We start from the raw sequence: 7,479 nt of genomic DNA, 5'->3' as shown, positions 1-7,479 counted from the left end.
TGAGCCCCACTCGGCAGGCTCAGGACGGTCTAGAAAGGGTCTGCTCAGAACTGCTATGTGGCAGGCCTCCTCTGGCCGTCCTCCTTGGGACACACCACAGCCCTGTCCTCTCACCGCTAGCTGCTCCCAGCCCTTCCTCCCTTTCCCCCTTGGTGGCTCCTAGGACACCAAGAAAGTCCCACTATGAGTCTCACAGACTCTGTTCCACTCAACCAGCACTAGAGCCAGCAAAAGGTCCAGGAGAGCAGCCCTCTGGCAGGCCACCTTTGCTGGGAATAGCCAGCTCCCACCCACTTCTCCACAGAGCTGGCTGGAGTGACCATGATCAGGGGTGACTGGGGGAGGGGAGTGGGCTCCCTGGATCCCCCTGGGGTTTGGGTGCTTGTACTAACAGGTGCACCATGAGGATGGGATGACCGCTTCCCAGGGACATAGGGACACAGGCCAGCACAGGCCCCAGGCCCCCGGGACTAGATGAGGGTATCGTCCCTCAGAGCAGATGGTCCATGCTGCTCACAGCCTGGTGAGCAGAGTTTTCCATAAAAAGAAGGTCTTTCTTTAGCACGTTCTTGTTGCTCTCAGACTGTGGGAGGCACTGGGAGCCTTGGTCCCCAGCCCAGACCCTCATCCCTTGGAGACATTGCTTCACTGCTCCCTCCACCATGGCCACATAAGGGCCCCAGCATCCCACCAGCTCTTCACACCCTGGTTTCACAGCCCTTCCAGTTCTCCCAGTGTCTGCACACCTGACTATCATGGACTCCACCCTGACGATGTCCCCAGTGCAGGACGTCGACCACTTCCTGACTGCCACCCAAGCTTTGCAGACTCCTGCCAACAAGACAAGTGATGTCCCTTCTCTGGGAATGATTGATGTGTGGTCCTTGCTGTGTGCTCAGCACAATAAACAAATGTTGTTGTTAATAGCCATCTAGATGTAGACGACTCATAGCAACACTATGAACAAAAGACCTGGACACTTGTATAACTTTCATCGTTTCTCCACATTCATAGTTTCCAAAAGTAAGCTATTTTGGAAGTGGATGCCACTCCTGCTTGTTGTAATCAGAGAGCTCCACCAAATACTGTCTAACCATGGGTAATCATTATCGCATTTGACTAAATCTATAAACGAATAAATGCACGGAGCCCAGACTTCTGACTCTAATACTGCATCTGCCCTTATGGACTCAGTCTCTTCTTACAGGAGTCCCCAGGAGAGTGATGCTTTGGGTGAATTCACTCACCAAGACCCTGGAGATTGGAGTGCATCCAGAGGCACTTGGAAGAAAGGCCTGGCAATCCACTTCTGAAAATCTGTTCTTTGACAATTCTGTGGAGCTCAGTTCTGCTGATACATGTTGGGGAACCAGGAATCCAACAGACTCCATGTTGTTGTTGTGAAGTTCTGTTGAGTATGACTCAGAGCAACCCAGTGAACAACAGACGTGAACCCTGCCTATCCTGTGCCATCATCATCTGTGATACACTTGAGCCCATTGCTGCAGTCACTGGATCAATACATCTCTTAAGGATCTTCCTCTCTTTCCCTGACTCTTCACCTTTCCAAGCATGCTGTCCCATTCCAAGGCATAGCCTTTTCTAACAAGATGGCCAAAGCAGGAGGAGAGATGAACTTCACCATCCTTGCCTCTAAAGAGCTCTTGATTGTACTTTCTCTAAGACATCACTCTTTTCTTTTGGCAGTCTTGCTATGCACCAGATAACTGGACAATGACTAGGGATGATAGCGAATTGATGTCTTTGAGCTGTGGTGCTGGAGAAGAGTATTGAATATACAATGCACTGTTAGGAGAACAAACAGGTTTGTCCCAGAGCAGGTGAAACCAGGCTGCTCCTTGGAGACAAGGATTCTGAAGCTCCCTCTGACATACTTTGGACATGTCTCAAGGAGGGATCAGTTCATGGAGAGAGACATCATGTTTGAGAGTGTGGAGGGGCAGTGCAAGAGAAGAAAGCCTTTGAGATGGATTGACTCTTGTAATGGTGTGTCAGAGACGATAAGGTTGGCTCAGGATAGAGCAGGGATCAGAGCTGTTATACACAGGGTCGCTTTGATGGCACATAACAACAAACAACAACATGGGATATACAGTACTTTCCTCCAACACCACATCTCAAAGGCATGAATTCTTCTTCTGATAGCCTTACTAATTGCCCAGCTCTCAGAAGTATAGCAAATAATTTTTTCAATTATCATATCCTGGATGAGGTATACCTTAGTGTTTACACTGACATCATTACTCCTCAGTACTTTGGAGAGGTCCCTGAGAGCCAACCTTCCTAGTGCTGTATGTTTGTCAGGGTCTTCTCCAAAGTTCTGAAAAGCAATGGTGTCAGTCTAGAAACTAAGGTGTGCTCGATTCTTCGTAATTACTTCCTATGCTTCAGAGAGTTGGACAATGACTAAGGGTGACAGAAGACGAAATGATGCCTTTGAGTTGTGGTGCTGGAGAATAGTACTGAACATCTACGGACCACTGAAAGAACAATCAGGTCCGACCTGGAGAGGATAAAACCAAGCTGCTCCTTGGAGGCATCGATTTTGAAACTCTGTCTCACATACTTTGCAGTCAGGAGGGATCAATCCTTGGAGAAGAACATCATACTCGGGAGGGTGGAGGGACAGCGCAGGAGAGGAAGACCCTGGATGAGATGGTTTGATTCAGTAAATGGGGTCATGGGGGCAGGTGTGTTGGAGACAGACTGATTCAGAATAGGGCAGGGTTTAGAGCTGTTGTGTGTAGGGTCGTTAAGAGTCGGATATGTACATGTACAGCCAAGCACAATCAATAAGAGTGCATCTGAATTCCAAAATCAATCTCCATAATAGTCTATGTGTTTCCTACTGCCAAAGGGGCCCTTTAGAGTAGTGAGAGAAGATCTTCACCCTGAAACCCACAGCGTCCCTTTTCAGCAGGAAGTAGCTAAGAGAATACACCGTCCCCTTTTCCTTATGACTCAGGGTGAAGTCTCTCTCAGGGAGGAGTTATAGGGAATGGCAAAGGATACACTGACAAAGAAGATTAATCAGAACTGGCTTTGACAAGCACTGTGGTATTTGGACAAGAACAAACTGGGAGGAGGGTGGAGAGAGTGGTGCAGCAATGAATGAGTGGAAGCCCAAAATCTCTGTAAATGTTTATGAAAATTAATAAAATATAATTATAGAAAAAAAAAAGAGTCGCAGGTGACTCAATGGCACATAACGACAACAACATATGTCTCCTAATCTCCTGACTGCTGATACCAATGGTGTTGACTGTGGATGTAGATAAGATGAAATCATTGACATGGAGCCGATACCATGGCTAACGGTGATGGCATAGTGGATTTTAAACTGAAAGGCCCATGGTTTGAATTCACCAGCTGCTCCTCTGGAGAAAGAGAGGACAGTCTGCGCCTGTAGAGATTACATCCGGGGAAATCCTACAGACCCTTATGAGACAGATCGACATGACAGTAGTGGGGCTCGTGTGTTTTTAGTAATACATTCCTAACGATTAAATCTAAGCCCAAAGTTGGTGATTCGAGGTTGCCACTTGGATGTGGATCAGCAACCACATCTCCAGACTGGAGAGACTAGAACCCCCAATTTCTGTGTTTACAGCTCTTTCTTGGGGCTCTTTCACTGCTTTTGATAGGTCTCAATGAGGGGGCGTCTCAGGAATTTACATATTCCCTACTCCCCCCTCAGTGTGCGCTTGGTTTGTACAAAGAAATAAACTGGGGTGAAGGACACCCTTGCCTCATCTTGAGTCCCAGCAGTTCCACCCCTGATTCTCTGGGAACTTGGTCACGAAGGGCTTGGAGTTTGTCAGATCCGAAGGAAAAAGATTTCCCTGCTAGGATCCGTCCCTGACCAGATCTGTCCCTGCCAAGGGCTGTGTTTCCACTGACATATGGTCTCATGATGTGACATTCAGGGGTGTCCCTCTCAGGACTGAGCAGCCTGAATGGCCTGGCTGGGCCCTATTTGGACCTTGCCCATGGTCTTGCCTCTTGTCTCCCCAGCTGGTGCTGGGTGTGTCTGAGGAGCCACACCCCAGAGTTCAGGCTGCCCAGAGAGTCTCCCCGGGACATGTGCCTGCTCAGTCCCTGTGCCTGGCCTGTGCTTGGCACTCCCTCATTTGCTGATTGATATTTTATGAGAAGTTGAACGAGATGGCCAGCCCACCTTCCTGCCCCTCCAGAGGGGCTGAGTCTCCATGTGTGGGTTTCATGAGGCCCCTCAAGGCTCTGACCTCCCCACACTGAGGGCCACTTCCCTTCTGTTTGTTGCCCTCATCTCTTGGTGGGAGCCCTTGATCTCATGCACCCATCAGCGCTCGGAAGTGGCTCCGGCCCACCTGTTGGTTGCTGGGCACCCTGCACCAGGCTGGTTATTCCAGCCGGAACAGGAGCCAGACCGGCGGGGCAAAGGGTGGCCGGGGTGTGGTGGGGTCTCTTGGGGTTGGGGCATGGAGAACTGAGAGCCTGCTTCCAGCCAGCTCTCAGAGGGTGCCCCATGTTGCTGTCCAGCACTCCCTCCTGCCCTTAACAAATTGATAATTAGCCCCCACAAAAGACACCAGTCCCATGCCCACATCCTCTGCTGTGTTGGCATCCTGAGGAGCTCAGCAGCCCCCCTCCTTTAAGTTCCTCATTAGGTCCAACCAGGTTTGGGGAACGGCGGCTCCCTCAGTCCCTTTGTGCTGTGTCCCAGGGCCTTGCTTCCTGTGGCCTGTCTCCGGGCACATTCTCCACTGACCACAGAGCTCATCAGGGTTTGGGGGAGCCAGAGCCAGGGGTCCCTCAGATTGAGCACAAGAGCCCATTCCTGGGGGTGCACCAGGAGTGGGAGGGACTGTGTGGCAGTAGGGATTTCAACCTGGACTCATCCTGTGACCCCAAGACCCTGCCCTCTCCCTCCGCTGGTCACATCGCACAAGCTGTTGAAGTTCACAGCCCTCAGGAGGGTGAGAACTGAAGGCTCTGTGCAGGGACTGTGGTTTCATGGTGCCAGGGATCCCATTGCTTCAGTGGATCTCTCCCTCCTCCCAGCATGAGAGGTGCTGGTGCAGCTGTGAGTGGAAGGGGGACTCCACCCCTTCCCATGAGCCTATAATCTCTTCCTCTCTCTCCCATCAGCTGACAAAGAATCACCACCACCTTACCCCAAGAACAAAGTCAAATACAGAATCCATGCTGAGGAGATGGAAGGGTGCTCTGTGTTGGAATCTCAGATGGACAGGACTAAGCTCCCCAGGAGGCTGCCTATATGCTCCTGGTGCATCCAGCCCCCCCCCCCAGTCCCTCTGAGAGTCATCCTGTGGATCTGACATCCCCAGCTTTGCCCTCTGGTCAACCAGCAGTTCTGGTCACTTTAACATGGACACCATGTCTGCCTTAGTGCCACCAGCTCAGCTAGGCTTTGGGGACTCTGGATACTGTTCTCACTGCAGTCAGGAGGACAGAACACCAGGACAGGGTCCAGGGAGGAGGTGACAGGAGGAGTTTTAGGTGAGAAGGTCCAATTAGTCAGGTGGATCCCAGAGCTTTTGGGGGAGCTGAGAGGGAGATAAGCAGGGAAGAGTTGGGGGTGGCCTTGGAAGGTGAGGATGCAGACAGGTTTCCACCACCAGAGCCTGCCCACCCTCTGTGAATGGCTCCCTCCCAGAGGGACTCCCAGAGCTCAGCCACCCCTGAACCCACCACTCAACTCCAGAAAAGAGGGGCTCTGGGGTTCATGGAGTGGAAGAAGGGAGGGGGAGTGGCCATCTCCAGAGGACAGAGGCCTGCTGTCCTGCAGAGCTAGACAGAGCCCCTCATACTGGTTGACAAGCTGCATCTAACAGAGAAATGACTGCTAGTCATCCCCAAATGTCCCCAGACTTTACAAAAGCTGAAAGATGCCAGGCAGGCTCTTGGGTCTCCCAGAGACTGACAAATAGATGCTTGGACTCCGCAGTCACCTGGTTCTGAGCCTTGGTTTTCCCACCTGCAAAATGGGCACCACTGCATCCCTTGGGAGTGGTTGGGAGTAACACATTGTGATGCACTGAAACCCAAACCGAAGATAAACAGACTGCTGTCAATAGGTTCCAATTTGGAGCAGCCACACAGGACAGAGTGAACTGCCCCAGGAAGTCCCGCGCCACAGTGCATTATGGGTTTGAGACAGGGCAGCCAGAACCAGATCTGAGAGCAGAAAATCACAAGGCAGATTTGTTGTTAAGCGTCATCGGGTAAGACTCATAGCGATCTTCTGACAGATCTGAACCTTGTCCTATATCCTGTACACCTCCCCCCCACCAATCATTTCTGATGTACATGAGCCCACTGCTCCAGCCAGTGTGTCAACCCATTTAGTTGAGGATCTTTCTTTAAATAACTTTCCACCTTTCCAAGAATGATGTCCCTTTCCCAGAAAACAATGTGCCATCTGGGAGCAGCCACCAGCCAGACAACGGGGCCATCGGAGGGTGGCTGGGGTCATCTTGTGACCAGAAGCAGCCAGCCAGAGTGACCAGGACCATCTTTGCTGGGAGAAGTCAGCAGACTCAGGAGGATTCTGCTTGAGATCCACTCGCTTGCTCGCTTGTTTGTAGGGTTTGTTGTTAGGGGTACAGCATTGGTCTGCCAGTTTGTCATGTTGAGAGAAATGGCCTGCGTGGTGTTCCTTACTTTATCGTTTGTGGATGTGGATGTTTGTGTGCTCCTTGTTTGCTCTTGCGAATAGTCCTTCTCTGTCAGTTGCTGTACTGGGGTAACTAACTGGGTGCTGGGATGCTGGAAGCTGTGTGACCAGTATTTTTAAACCAGCAGGTCACCTGTGATGGACTGGTTACAGGGAAGCTTTTAGATTGGGACTGGCAAGGGCTGACCATCCACTTATGAAATAACTGGCCTTTGAAAACCCTATGAAACAAGGCAGATGTTTCCCTTAATATCCTGCACCCACACACTTCTGCAGTGAACACTTGGTTCCTGTTAAGTTTCTTTCCAGGCAGAATTGCTTAATGTGATGATTCCTTAAGCAGGCTCAGCCCCCGATCCTCCAGCCACAACATGGCCTTCTGCTAGAGGAAGTAGGGACCTCCGGTCTGGACAGGACTCAAACCAGCATCGACACAGACTACCCCTGTTCCATGCTATGTGATACCCACCGGCCCTGAAGCCTCTGGAAGGAGTTCACCCTGGAAGGCTGAGCGCTATGTCTCATTTGCACAACCCCGCCTAGATGGGGCACTTTCCAGAGAACCTCTCCAGACATTTGCTGAATATGTAAGGCATCTTTTTTTGTTTGTTTGTTTTAAGCATTTTTTTTAAAGGGAGCTTCAGTGGCCTACTTCTAGAGTTAGAACCTCTAATTTATGCACATCCAAAAACTTCTCCAGTAGGGTAAAAAGGGAAGCCACTGACTGGGAAAAAGTATTCGGTAATAACATATCATATAAGGGACTTATATCCAGAATT

Source organism: Elephantulus edwardii, unplaced genomic scaffold, assembly GCF_000299155.1.
Source record: "Elephantulus edwardii isolate Elephantulus edwardi_28Jun2011 unplaced genomic scaffold, EleEdw1.0 scaffold00209, whole genome shotgun sequence".
NCBI lineage: Eukaryota > Metazoa > Chordata > Mammalia > Macroscelidea > Macroscelididae > Elephantulus > Elephantulus edwardii.
The sequence above is the reverse complement of the archived record's forward strand: the minus strand, read 5'-3'. Positions refer to the sequence as shown.